The 14,973-nt window shown below is 43.9% G+C and overlaps 1 long non-coding RNA gene across 1 annotated transcript in view; it reads right to left on the bottom strand.

Annotated features, from left to right (window-relative positions):
* The window catches only part of LOC306644521, a 64,695-nt gene that overhangs the window by 47,890 nt on the left and 1,832 nt on the right, over positions 1-14,973 (bottom strand). The window contains exon 2 of the long non-coding RNA XR_013759410.1: positions 6,679-6,775. This is a non-coding gene — a long non-coding RNA (uncharacterized lncRNA). The remainder of the gene's footprint in view (positions 1-6,678; positions 6,776-14,973) is intronic.

Below are 14,973 nucleotides of genomic sequence, written 5' to 3'. Positions count from 1 at the left end.
TACAGAATCCCAGCCTAGGGGCTGAGGTTGTAGCTCAGTGGGGGAACACTTGCCTTGCATGTGTAAGGGAGTGGGTTCGATCTTCAGTGCCACATAACAACAAATAAATAAATAAATAAAAATAAAAAGGTATTGTGTCCATATACAACTAAAAAAAAAAAAAATTAAAAAAAAAAAAAAGAATCCCAGGGGGTTGGAGTTGTGGCTCAGCGGTAGAGTACTTGCCTGCCATGTGTGAGGCCATGGGTTCAATCTTCAGCACTGAACACACAAAATAAATAAATTAAAGATCCATTGACAACTAAAAAATATATTTAAAAAAAAAATCCCAGCCTAAAGCCTCCAATGAAGTCGCAGAATCAGATGCTGGCGCCTCAGGAGACGGCGTGCTCCTTCCCGTCACTGAGGGCCGGGAGGTCAGGGGTTCAGAGCCAGACTCCAGACTTAGCCGGATTACAAACCCTACTGTCTGCACGAACTGAAAAAGTTGTAAGTTACCCAACGTGTGTCTTGGTTTTCTCCTTAGTAAAACCACCTTTGCCCCCACAGGGCGTTGCGATGAGTCAAGCAGACAGCGTGCAGCCTGATGCCAGGCGCAAAGTAAGTGCAGTGAAGGCGGCTCCTGACACGAGAGGAGGGTGCGGGCACTCTGCGGATATGCAGTGCTGCGCCACGGGATGACTGGGCAGTGGGGTGGCCTGAGCTTCTCTGAACCTCTGCCTCCTCCACCACCAGGAGTAAGGAAGCCCATTCCATTACCAGACACAGGAGAGCCAGCGCTCTGGGAAATCCAGCCCAGGCCAGGCCCAGTGGGGTGATTCTCCTTAGGCGTGATGGTCCAGCGCCTCACTTCACAGGGGCAGTAGGCAAAGCCTCGGAAGACCTGCCCCCACAGCTGTGCTCCCATGGAGCCTCCACCTTGCTGCGAGACGCTATCACGGTTACAAAGACGTTTCCTTCCCTCACCTATTTAACTGCACTGGGCAGACTTGTGACTTCTATTTTGCAGATTAGGAAGCTGAATGTGGATGGAGGAATTGGGGGCTCAGCTGGCAGTGGTCATTTTCTGAAGCTCTTTCCCTCACAGCATAGAGGACTCATCCTTGGGAACCTCCTGGACACACGAAGGGTCTTTGTTAGTCTAGGAAGAGTCTCTTCTGGGGGCAGTAGTTGGGTCTCAGGGAAATCGATGTGCTGCCGTGTCTCATGCAGTGCCCTGGGAAAACATTCAGGGAACAGCCGTGGTAGGGCTGGGCCCCGTGCCGAGGGGCCTGGAGCAGAGTGGGAACTCCTGCTTCCGGGAAGCAACCTCAGCTGGCGGGAACCACGCTTGGGTAAGCTCTGGCTCCAGTGCTAACCAGCACATGCCCTTGGCAAGCTGCTGCCCTTCCTGGGGCCTCCGGGTGCCCTCTGAGAAATGAGTGAAGGTGACTGGCTGCCGCCTGTCTCCCGGAGACCACTTAGTTGATGAAATCTGCAGTCAGGCAGACTCGCTGGCTGGTTCAGTTCTGGTCATCATCTTGTTTCAAAGGGCAGAGTGAATGGACTGCCCAGGGCTCCCGAGTCATCTTCAGTGTAAGTGTGTCTCTGGCCTGTAATTGTCTATTTTTAATAAGACTGATGAGCACCCTGGGCTGTGCCGGGCCCCATTGATTACTGACCTGGTGACTGGACGGCTTCTTAAGGAAGGACTGCAAGTCCTAGAAATAGCAAAGAAGAATCAGATCTGGAGCACAGGGCTCTGTTAAGCCCCAGGTCCACTGGTAATGTTTCAGGACACAAAGACATTTTTGCTGTGTTTCCAGAACTGCTGTAAGATTTGAATCAGCAGCCATATGGTAGGTAGTGTGGGGTGTCAGGGCCTCGTCTGCAGAGGGAATCAGATACAGTGTACATTTGAACAGCCCTTCACAGAGTAAAGAGCACACACACCTTATCTTGGGCCATTCTTATTACAGCCCCAAGGGGGATCAGAAACTCAGACTCGATGTGACTTGCCAAGCCACAGGCCAGCACAAGAAGGTTCAGGACTGACCCCACGTCTTCTGACATCAAACTCAGGGCTCTTTGTACTGTGCTATGAGGCACGTTTCATTATGTGTAATGACATTATTATGAGACAGGCTAGAAAGCTTTAAAAAAACTATGAATTTTTAAAAATGAAATCCTTTATCGGAGGTGGTTGTTAGCATTAGACATAGGTCTTAAAATGGGTATGAGGGCTGGGGAGAGCTCAGTTGGTAGAGTGCTTGCCTCTCAAGCACAAGGCCCTGGGTTCAATCCTCAGCACCGCAAAAAAAAAGAAAAATGGGTATGAGGTTTTTTCATTTTTTACTTATTATTTTAACAGATCATTGCAGAAAATTTGAAAAGTATATAATAAAATGTAAACAAAAAAATAACTCTAACCATTTTATACCAGTGTATGGGTGTGTCTCTAGAAATTATTTACATGGTTCCTTCCAGTTTTTTCTTGGCCGTTTTGTTGTTGTTGTTGTTGTTGTTTTGGTACCAGGGATTAAACCCAGAGGCACTTTACCCCTGAGTCACATCCCCAGCCCATTTTATTTTTTATTTTCAGACAGGGTCTCGCTAAGTCGCTAAGGCTAGCTTTGAATTTGCAATCCGCCTGCCTCAGCCTCCTGAGCTGCTGGGATTATGGGCATGCCTCACCATGCCTGGCTGCATTTTTTTTTTTTTTTTAATTAGTAGAACTATACTCCAATTATAGTTTGGAATCTGGGTATTGGGGGGTCGGTGTTCAGGGTTTGTTTTTTTTTTTTTTTTTTTTTTTTTGCTTTAACTTACATTTTATCACATATATTTTGCATGATTGAACTGCAGTAGTAACTCTGTGGTTTGAATGGTTGAATTCCAATTGGACGTAATGGCACATGATTAGGGAATTGTTGGTTAAGAATGTAGCCTTGGAAGTTGTGAAGAAAAGAAAACAGGGTGCACTCAGGAAGCAGTAACTCTGAGGCCTGAACGACCCTTTGACAAACTGAGGGTGAGTAAGGAATCTACAAAGACTTTCATGTCAGATGGTGGAGAACCTTGGGCAATGAACAAGGAATTTTAATTTATTCTGTTCTCATTAGAGAATAACACATGTCACATTGTACATATTTAGAAAAATACAAATGTTAACAAACATTTAGAAATAATTCATAGCCCAACTGTCCAGAAATCATTGCTATTAATGTTCTGATAAATGTATAGCTTTCCAGTTTATACACATATTTCTTTTTTCTTCTTTCCTCAAACAGGGACATAAAAACACACATTCTTTTCTCATCTGCTCATAAATTCATTGACTACTTTCTTGGTCATTAAAAATTCTATTGCAATAAAGGTTTTTAAACATTTTCTGCACTGGGACTCTATTTTAAACAAAATCCCACCAGGAACCTCAACGTTCAAAAGGGATAAAAATAGAGCAGCTCTGCTGAGGACAGGATGGGCTGGAGAGGAAGATGCCCCACTCCAGAAACCGACGTGCAAAACATCATTTCTAAACAACACAGTAAGAACACGGCATCGGGGACCAGTCGGCCTGCTTGGTTGCTCCCAGTTTTTCCTTTGGTAAATTGATGCTCCTTTCCTTGACCACATCCCATTATTATTTCCCAATGAAGGATTTTTAACATGGGGTGTGACATAATCAGAGCTATTAGTGTGAGTATCAAATACAGTAAAATCTTACTTAACTGGAATTTAGCTAACCACAATCCCTAATTAACCAATTTTCTTTTGCTCAACTTTGGGAACATAAGAGTCTCTCTCTCTCTCTCTCTCTCTCTCTCTCTCTCTCTCAGTCTCTCTCTCTCTCTCTCTCCCTCCCTCCCTCCCTCTCTTTCTCTCATGCACGCACACACAGAGTTATAAAATAGGGACAAATTAACAAATATGTGAAATAACTGCTTTCTAAAAACTATAAAACATTAATGAGAGAAATTTAAAAAGATGAGTATAAGCGACAAGATATACTATACTCATGGATCGAAAGACTTAATTTTATTAAAATGCCAATTTTCTCCCCAAGTTGGTCTATAGATTTAGCACAAAGATATTCAAAATTTTAGCAGAGCTTTAAAAAATATTTAGTAAACAAACTTTAAAAATTTGTCAGAAGAGCCAAAAATACATTTGAAAAGAAACAAGTTTGGACAACTTACTCTGCCTGGTTTTCAAGGTATAAAGCTAACTATAATCAACATAGTTGGTATTCAAGTGAAGGTTGACATATAGATCAGTGGAACAGAATAGTAAGTTCAGAAACAGACCCAAACATCAATTGATTTTCAGCAAGGGTACCAACACAATTAAACGTGAGAAAGGATAACCTTGTCAATAAAAGGTGCTATAATAATTGATTGGCTATATGGACACAAATAAACCTTAACCCTTGAAAATTAACTTAAAGTGGATCATAGGCCTAAATGTAAGAACTACAACTGTAGACCTCATAAAAAACAAAAACAAGCCAGAAGAAACTTAATGATGTTGGGTTAGATAAAGTTTTTAAAATAGGGTGTAAAAGGCAAGAACTGTAAAAGAAAATAATATTTGGACCTCATCAAATTTAAAAATGTTTGCTCTTTGAAAGAACCATTACAAATATGAAAAGAAAAGTCACAGCCTGGGAGGCTATGTTTGCAAAACACATGCCCAAAAACGACTTATATCCAGAAAACACAAAGAATTCTCAAACCTCAATAAGAATAAAAGACAATTAAAATTAGGCAGAAATTTTGAGTGGACATTTTATCAAAGAATATATGCAAATGCCAAGTAAACACGCAAAAATATCATTAGTCATGAGGTAAAAGTAAATTTAAACCAAAAGGAGACACTACTACATATCCACTGACATGGATAAAATAAAAAATACTGACAATGCCAACTGTTGGCAAGATTGTGGGGCAACAGGACCTCACCTACATGTTGATGCAATCATTTTGGAAACTAGTTCAGCACTTACTTATAAAGTTAACCATTCACTTTCCAAATGACTAAAAAAATCTCACTCTTGGACATTTTCTCAAATGTAGTGAAAACATATTAGACAAAGATTTGTATATGAACATTTGAAGTAGTTTTGCTCAGAGTAAAATGAATTTTTCAAAATTTATATCTAAATGGAATACTACTTAGCAATTAATAGTATGAACTACTGATACGCATAGCAATGTGGTTGAATCATAAAGGCATTACTAGGTTAAAAAAAAGTCAGATATTAAAAAAAAGTAACAATGTATGCATCCACTTATATAAAATTATAGAAAAGGAAAGCCTGTAGTGACAGCAGACAGCAGACAGGATTAACTGTCATGTCCTCAATCACATTTTGGTAGTAGTTGCACTACTATATACATATGTCAAAATACAGCATTGTACTCCCTTTTTTTATGGACACAATATCTATATTTTGTCTATTTAGTTTTTTGGTTTTTGGTTTTTTGTTTTTTGTTTTTTTTTTTTTAATGTGGTCCTAGGCAAGTGCTCTACCACTGAGCCACAACCCCAGCCCAGCATTGTACTCTTAAAATTAGTTTTGCCCAGCAATGAGTGTGCCTGTAATCCCAGTGGCTTGGGAGGTGGAAGACAGGAGGATCACAAGTTTGGGGTCAGCCTCAGCAATTTAGGGAAGACCTAAACAATTGACTCTGTCTCAAAATAAAAAATAAAATTAAAAAAAAAAACAAGGGCCAGGATAAGACTCAGTGTTCCTGGGTTCAATCTCCAATACCAACAAAACAAAACACAAAAACAAAATCGGTGAGTTTTATTGTAAATGAATTATATTTCTGCTGGCACTTGGATTCTTCTGCTTTTTAAAAATCAATCTTCTAGCCTCATGGTAGCTTCACATTCAGTGGTTCAGAGTTGCAGTGTCTGCTAGTTTCATATATAAAGTTTGTCTTTCTGTCCCCCCCCTCCTTTTTTTAAATTTTACTTAGGGGTAATTTTTGAGAGGTGAAAGAAGTAGGAACATCGTCCCTCACCATCTTAAACTTGATAGCCTGATGGGTAGGTAGATCTACCTAGGAGAGCAGTCCTATTTCTTAATGAATTCACTTACGCTTGAGACACTGCTCCTGAGTTCCCCCCATGATAATCCCCCACTTCCTCTTCTCATTCCTTTCAACACAAGTTTAAAACAATTTCATTAAGTCAGTAGTCAGGTTATACTTCATTGTGATCAGGCAGATGTGTCCGTGAGGGAAGCATGACCACTATGCCCAGAACACCTTCATTATTCAGTGCCTCACTTTTACTGGGGTTACTCATTTCTCCTTCCCCCCATTTGTCTGACTTCCAACATACCTACTGTTGTTTTGTCTTAACTCTGCAGTAAGTCTGCATCAATTCTGTCAATGACATTCTCTACGATCTCAAACATCACATTCCGTTTATTTCTGGAGGTCTCCTTCTTCAAGCCATTCTTCCTTCCATGTGTTCCCATTTAGACATCAAGATGGCAAGATATACTATACTCATGGATTGGAATACTCAGTTTTGTTAAAATGTCAATTATCCCTCCCCCAAGTTGATCTATAGATTTAACACAAAGATATTCAAAATCTTGGCAGAGCTTTAAAAAAAATTAGGAAGCAAATTTTAAAATTCTATCAGAATAGCCAAAACAATTTTGAAAAGAAACAAAGGACTCACCCTGCCTCTAAGGTTTTAGATCCCTGGTTTTCTGGTTCTGTGTGTTCCATTCTTGGTTACTCCCTTGGCTTGTTGGATGATTACCTTCACCAGCTCACTAAGTTAAAGTACAAAAGGAGAAAAATGTAGTTTAGTGGTAGAGCACAGTGCAGGGCCCTGGGTTCAATCCCCAGTACAACAAAACAAAACCAGGAAAAAGAGAAGCAAAGTATTTTAGTTAATTAATCTCTAAAAATATCTTCCTCTGCTTTCATTTGACGGATGATTTAGCTGAATATAGACATGTCTGATGTAAATTAAAATACCGAAGTCACTGGTTCCTTGTTCACAGGTTCCAGTGTTATTGAGAATCTATTGACGTTTGATTCTCTTTTTCTAAGTTTATAGTCTCTTATCTGAATCTGGGATATTCTAAAATTTCACAGTGGTACATTTGACCCTGAGTCTTTTTCATTTCTTGAGCTAGCCCTTTTGATTTGGAAGTTTTAGTTCTGGGAAATTTTCTTCTATTGTTTCTTTGACAAATTTATCTCCTTTTTCTTTTCTGGCCTTTTTGGTATTTGACTTTCCACTTCACAGGCTTAGCTTCTTGCTCTATATTATTCTTTTTCTACTATTTCCCATCTTTTGGTCTTTTCTGCCCTACGTTCTGACAATTTCTCTCAGTTTTCTTTTTTTCATATTAAATTTTTATTTGGATCTCATGTCTTTAACTTTACAGAGATTTTCCTTGTTTTCAGGCATTTTTAAAGCTTTCTCGTTCTTGTTTCATAGAAACAAGATTGTCTCTGCCCTTTTGGGGAAAGTGTCAGTTTGAAGATGTCCCCACTTTCTCCAAATCCTTTTTTCCCATTTATTTGTCTGTTTCATTTTCTGCCTTTTAAGTTAGAAGCTTTCTCAGTGTCTGGAGGTTCTTGATTATCAGCTCTTAGATTTCTAGAACTTGGAAAGCTCTTTGCTCAAAAAGAGCTAGCAAAGCCAAGGGCAGTCTCCCAGATCTACTGCAGAGAAGACCAGCCTCCTGCCTGGGGTGGGGGCTAGAGCTGCCCTGGTGTTACAGAAAGGGAATACTTGGATTTCTATTCTTCAGCTTCCCGCTGAGCTTGCTCCTGTCCCACCCACCCACTTTCACACTCCTCTTCAGTGACCGCCCACCAGTCCTTGAGGACTTACTCTCTCTTACTCTGTTATTTTAGTGTGGGCTAGGGAGGTAAAAAAGAAAAGAAAAGAAACAATGCATTTATTCAATCTGGCTGCCCTGTCTCAGTGCTAAGAGCCAAATGAGGCTCAGAGGGGGCTTCCCTACCCTCTAGTTCCCCACGACTCCCAAGTCACTGCTTCAGTCTGCGTCTCAATCTCCTTGTCTGTAAAACAAAAGAATGGAAGTAGAAGAATGTTGAGGGCTGGGGAGATAGCTCAGCTGGTAGAGTGCTTTCCTCTTTCCTCGCATGCACAGGGCCCTGAGTTTGATCCCCAGTACCGCAAAAAAAAAAAAGGTTAAAAACTCTATTTGGAAATTTTATGTTTCGAGAAAGCAGAACCTGGTTTCCATGACTATATTATTTATCGATCATTTATTTACTTATGCTCTATCACTTCTTTTTGTCATTGTTTTGAATGTCTCCACTCTTCTGTATAACCAAAGTCTGTGGGCAAGGCTGGCTGCATAGTGTATGCCTGGCACAGTCCCAGGACTCTGCACTCAGAGTGACCCCTGCTTGGTTTAACCCTCTTGTCAGGATCTTAAAATTCCTATTGATATTAGAACAGTGGTTCCTTCATTTTCATTTTGTGCAAGGTCTCCCAAGTTAGTCACCAAGCCTAGTCACTGGATGGTCTGAAGTCAAAATCATCTTTCAAAGACCTGAATGCCCATGGCCAGAGTTGCCATGTCTGTCAGCCCTGCTTCCTCGAAGGGAGGGAGGAGAAAGACTATGTTTGCCTCAAGACTATAAATGGAAACCAGCCCCACCCCACCCGCAAAGGTTCTGCAACCTACTGAGATCTTATCATCCAAGACTTGGGGAACTCCTGAGTTATTCAGCCATGCTCCAAGCATCTCTCCCCCATTTCAGGCTGATTTGCTGTTTTATTGGATGTGCCCTCACTCCCAGTCGTTGTCTTGACACAGCAGTTTTGTGATCAGAGCACTTTATTCCTTCATCCATCCCTAGCTAAGGAAACGTTCACGAAGCACCTACTCTGTTAGCAGAAAGAGCCGGCTCTTTGGAACAGGCAGAACTCTTCCAGATTCCCTCTCAGCCTCCTGTGGCTGTGTAACCTGATTTGACCTCCTGAGCCCCAGAGTCCTTTATGTGGTTTAATGACCAGATAATGAGTACCTCCCAATTCGTTATGAGATAACCTGGACGATGGGCCTGGTACAGTGCTGGGGCAGAGGAGGGGCCTAGCAAATGTTCCTTCTTTTACCCTCTTCTGTAACACCATGCCAATCACGGAGGGGTCAGCCTCAGTGACGGACAGGACAGGCCACCTGGGTTAGAGCACTCAGAGGATCCACTTGGGATCCACTTGGTACTCTCTTCTCTCCAGCAGGGAGCAAGGAGGTTCATGTGCATGAGGATGTCAAGGATGATGCTTGCTCTCTGGAATATCCCCGTGCTTTGTGATTAGCATTTAATAGGTTCCCAGAAAGCTTTGAAGATAATAATATGTCTACACCTCCCTTTCAACAGATGATCTTGAAGTGATATATTTATGTCAGTAATGAAATTGGGAGGTTCTTGTAAGGAGCCAAGGCCTGTTTCTTATCTTAAGAAAACTTAAGGTCTAGTTATGAAAATTAAGGCCACAGAGAGGAGTGGCACCGGAATCTGTCCTCAGAAATGCCTCCTTGACAAAGTTGTTTCATGGGATGATGGAGTAAATTAAACCGAATGACACATTATGGAATTTGTAGCCCATTTTTCGGTTTACAAAAGTTTCTACGAAGCCCTTGCATATCTATTACCCCACGTGTACCTTACCACCTCATATGGTGGTTTGGTAAATCTACCACCCCTGTACTACGGCAGAGAAACTGAGTATCAGAGACGCAACTTGTCCCAGTCATATAGCCAGTAGGTAATTGTCAGGGTCAGTATTCTGATCTACCCTCTTAATTATAGGGTCTTTGATATTTGGCCTCTTTGAGATAGTACTTGGCAATTCCACACTCCACAGAACTCTTTAAACTTTTAGCTGAGTTGTGCTGGGTTCCAAGGATGGAGTTGGCAGGGCTGGGGGTGAGGAGAAGGAGGTAGGACCAGCTCTAACACGGCCACACCAGCAGGCCAGGGCCCCAGCCTGGCTACAAGGTGACCACATTCCTTGAATTCCCATGACCTGGCCGCAGAAGATAATGCAGCCCCTGGGGTGGCCTCATGGGGGCAAATCTGTCCCTCCCACCCCCCCACGGCACTCCCGTCATCCTCCCCTCCTCTCTACGTAACCAGCACTTCATCTGCCTTCCCACACAAGACCTGCCCTGGTTTATCTTTTTAACCCTCCATCATCGGCGGCTCCCTTCAGCTACTCCCAGTTCTTGGCTCCTGTAGGGAGCATGGTCCCCTGCTCTCCTCTCTCTTCCTCCTCCCACCTGCCTTGAACCCCCAGCCAAGCTCTCCTCCTCTGGCTGGACTGGAATCCCTCTCCTCCAGGCCTTGCCCTTGCTGAGTCCTGCGCAGAGCTGCCCCGACTCTTCGGCACTGGACAGTTCCTTTTGGAACTGGCCCTCTGGCCACCACGTTCCTCTGGTTCTCCTCCTTCTCCGACATCTTTGCTGGATTGTCCTGCTCTGCTTGACTTCTAAGGCTACAGGGTCCTGTGTCCCAGCCCCGCCTCCCTTTTCTCATCTGCCATCCGCTCTCAGTCCCTAGGGGTCTTCTGTGGTCGCAGGCTTTAAGTCCTCCTTAGACCCTAGGGACGCCGCCTTCACACCCGGGCAGAGCGTCTCGTCACACTTCCAGCTCGGGTGTCTGGCTTCCCGTGCAGCAGCTCCGCGGGCATTTCCAGTGAACCCGGCTCGCTTCCCGGCCCACATCCTGCTTTACCCCCGGCCTGCTCACTGCCATCTCGGAGACAGGCTCCCCCACCCCGCTGTGTCACCCTTGATTCTTTCTCACAGCTACATCCAGTCCATCATTGGCTCTACCTTCAAAATCAGTCTGTTCCTCTTTGCCCCATACAGTGCCACCAACTCAAAGCCATGATAGCCCGTTCTCTTTCTACCTGCGTCCTCACTTGTCTGGTCTTTATACCGCAGCCTGCATGGGACGTGGAAGCATAGACTGGACTACAACACTCCTCCATTTAAGATCTTCTGATGAACCTTGCACCATGGCACATACCTGCAATCCCGGGAGGCTGAGGCAGGAGGATCACAAGTATGAGGCCAGCCTCTGCAACTTAGTGAGCCCCTGTTTCACTAAGGTCTGGGAATGTAGCTCAGTTAAGCACCTTGAGTTTAATCTCCAGTACCAAAACACAAAATCCTTCAATGACTTCTTAACATGTCAGGATTAAATCAAAAAGCCTAACTGTGGCCTCAGAGGGAATATTCAAATACCCATATTCAACAATGAGTGGAGGAATATATATCCATATGTACATTTCTATGTAAATCAAAATTTACAAATATATTCCTGAGGTTGGGGATGTACTACAGGGGTAGATGTTTATGTAACACATGCAGGAAGGCCCTGGGTATATACACATATATATTCCTTTGTATCTTCTAACCAAACTTTATTTATATAATAAACTGCTTACAAAATGATATAACACACAGCATTTATTGAATCTGTATAATTCCTGTCATTTATTAGTTTTCAGGAATTATCGGCATGATCGTTTAGCTTTCCATGTTCCCACTAAGTAAATGATGATGTCACCAGAACTATGATTTGACAGAGGAAACCACAATATTTTCCTCCAGTAACTTCTCCATTAAAATCAGTAGCCGCTTGGTATTATGTAGTCTAAAAATGGAGAATTTCTATTAATAACAACAATATTGTTTATGGTAATGAATCAAACCTCAGACTCCAGCAAATGAAGGGCAATTACAGTAAATTTTTCCTGATCCTTCTGATATCATCTTAGATTGCTACACATTCAACATCTCATTACTGGCTACGTTTCAGAAGCCTTTTATGGAATGCTGTCTTCAGTTAGGTGGACTCCAATCCTTCCCGTCAGAATCTAAACGCTATCGCTAAAACAGTGCTCCTACCAGGCTACTTGGTTTTGACGACTATCTTGGCCACTTACATAAACTTTTTTAAAACATATATATATATTTTAGTTGTAGGGGACACAATACCTGTATTTTTATGTGGTGCTGAGAATCAAACCCACGGCCTCACGCAAGCTAGGCTGGCACTCTTACCACTGAGCCACAACCCCAGCCCAACTTACATAAACTTTAAAAAGCTCTCTTTCAGTTTTCGCATCTGTAAAATGGGCTGATGATAATGATACTCAAATGAGTTAATCACCTGGCTCAAAAAAATGCTAGGTGGGCATTAACTCTCACTTCCTTAATGCTGCTTTGTCCTTGACTCCAAGGTGCGTGGTGGATTTTAACAAATGTGTCCCCTTACGTGAAGGCAGAAAGCAGTTAACCACAGTGAGAAGGCTTCGTGCACCCTGGAGTCCTCAAAACCTCAGTCATCTCCTGAGTCCCTTCCTCCCTCCATGGCTTCCCCTCTGATGGGACTGCTCACTATTCCAACCCCAATGACAGGCTGGCCTGGGCGAAGCCCCACTGGGGAAGGTCTGCTTCCCCAGTCTCTCCCGATTTTCTCTGGGTCAAATTTGTGAGTTGTAATCCCCACTTGCCGGCACAGGGTTGGTGGCCAGGGCAGCCCTCCAGAAAGCCCTCCTCTCCTCCCTGCCAGGAGCACACAACGGTGGCCAAGAGGTGGGACTTCAGGGGATGCCTGGTGTTTGTATTTTAGCACACAGATCCAGGCTGTCTGGATGTCCTGCCTGAATAGGAGCCCTGCGGGAAGACGGGGCCATCAGGCCTGGGCCAGAGAGGCCTGCATCTCCACCTCTCACCCCTTGCCCTCTGGCTACACTGGCCTCCTTTGGTTTCTCAAGCTCCCACTGGGTCTTGCCTCAGGGCCTTTTCATCTCCCTAGGATCTATTCCCCCACGTGATGGTCCACCCTGGGCGAGCTCTGCTCTAGCTCTAGCTGCCCTTCTACCGAAGGCTCTCACTGGTGACTATAAAAATTTGCTTTCCCCACCCCAGTTGCTCTGTATTCATATCCTGATTTCTTTTACGGCATTTATCATTCAATCCCTAAAGTTATATTTTATATTGATGTCTTCTACCATCCTGTCATGATAAATATGGCTAAATGCAGATAACAAATACCGTTGCAAATATTGTTTGAAGACAGAAAACATCACTGAAGGTTTCAAAGAAACAAGTCTTAGAACAAGTGACACTCTTGAAACTCTGCTATGCAGGTGGATAAAAAAGAAACGTTCCCAACACATCTGTACTCCTGCAAGTAGCTAGATTTCATTCCAATAACTGAAGGCAGAAAGAACTTCTTGTGAGGAGGTGGGAAGGTGCACCAGGGAGCACATAATCTAGGCAATAAGTAATTTCTCTGATAAAAACAACATTTTGTGTTACATTGTGTCCGTGTAACCAGTGAAGAAATGTCTGCTTTGACTAGGATTATAAAGGACCTTCAGGTAAGAGGCAGGCAGGGCCCTCTGCTGCCTCCGTTTCCAGCAGGAACAGCAGCAAAAGTGGAAGGCAGAAGGGCACACCCTGTGGCAGAGTGGCATGGCATCATTAGTTTCACGAGCACGTGGCCATGCAGACACAGTGGGATCACTGCCATCATCCTAATGAGCTGGCGGATGTCCACGGAAGTCCTCTGCTCCCCACAGAAGGCTGGATATCTCAAGGCAAAATGCTTCCGAGACATGTCAGACCCGCAGATGAGTTTAGTCATCCACCTTCTTTCTTTTTAAATAAGAGAAGTACCGGGGATGAGGAGAGACTGTCTGGAGCGTAAGACCTGGCAGACGACTGGAATTTTGAATGCACTGAACGTGTCCCTTTGGGGTAAAGGAGAAGTTTTACCAAAGTTAGCAGCACAAGTCTGAGGGCGCCGTCTGGCTTTACCTTTCTATTTGCGACTGTCAACAGCAGTGGGCCCTCCTGAGGAAGCAGCGCCCTGGATTTCTGATTCACCTCTGCGGCTTCCCAGAGGGTCTACGCACAGCCGCGCCCCTCGCCGCCCTGAGCTGAGCACGCGCTTCCCTGGCGGCACTCAGAAGACACCTTCCACCACGTCCTCGCCGTCCTCACGGCGCCGTCTGTCTGCCTCACTCTCCCCTTTCCTGGCCCTGCTGCAGATGATTGTGCTCAGATCCGGTTCCCTCTTGCCACAGTGCTGGCCCCTGAAATCCTTGCCTTTTTCTTCTGCATTATAATTTTCTTCCTCCAAAGGTTCATTTCTCTCAGCTTAAAACATCATAAGTAAGCCTAGAAAAAACAAATAAAAGTCTCTTTTGACTTTACATCATCTACAGCAATGGCTTCTGTTTCTGTGTGCAATCGAACCTTTCATTAGAGCGGTCCACACTCGTCTCTCACCTGTTCGTTTTAAACACACTCTCCTCCACTTTCTCACTCCACTGAAGCTGCCCTTTTCTGGGTCACTGGCGACCTTCACGTCCAGGTCTGGTGATCAGTGCCCATCTTGCTCGTGCTGCGTCCTCAGGATTATGGAAGCAGAGATGGCTTCCTGCTTTTGTGCACGGTTTCTTCGCTTGGCTTCCAGGACACCTTGCGCTATTGGTTTTCCTTCTACCTCTTGAGCTCCTTTATTGGTCTCAGGCCTCAGACCTTTTTCTCTACAGACACCCACAGCCTTAGTAATCTTGTCCAGGCTCTTGCCTCCCAAGTTTATAGCTCCAGTTGTGCTATTTTCCCTGAACATCAAACCCATCTATTAACATGGTATTCAGCACCTCCACCTGGGCATGGGATAGGCATCACTGACTTAGCATGTCCCAAACTGAGCTCTTGCTTCTCCCTCCAAACTCTCTCATGTACCCACACATGTCTTCCCATCCAGTAAATGCCAACTGCCTTCTAACAGTGGGTCAGACCCAAATTTTGCAGCTCTCCTCAACTCACTTCTTTCAGAGCCCACATCCAAGCTGCTAGGAAAGACTTTTGCTTATACTTTTTCTTTTGCAGTGCTAGGGATCAAGCCCAGGGCCTCGTGCATGCTGGGCAAGCTTTCTAACACCAGGCTA

The sequence above is a fragment of the Sciurus vulgaris genome (genome assembly GCF_902686455.1).
Source record: "Sciurus vulgaris genome assembly, chromosome: 14".
In the NCBI taxonomy this organism is placed as follows: Eukaryota; Metazoa; Chordata; class Mammalia; order Rodentia; family Sciuridae; genus Sciurus; species Sciurus vulgaris.
Note: the sequence above shows the minus strand (reverse complement) of the source record. Positions and strands in the feature narration are given on the sequence as shown.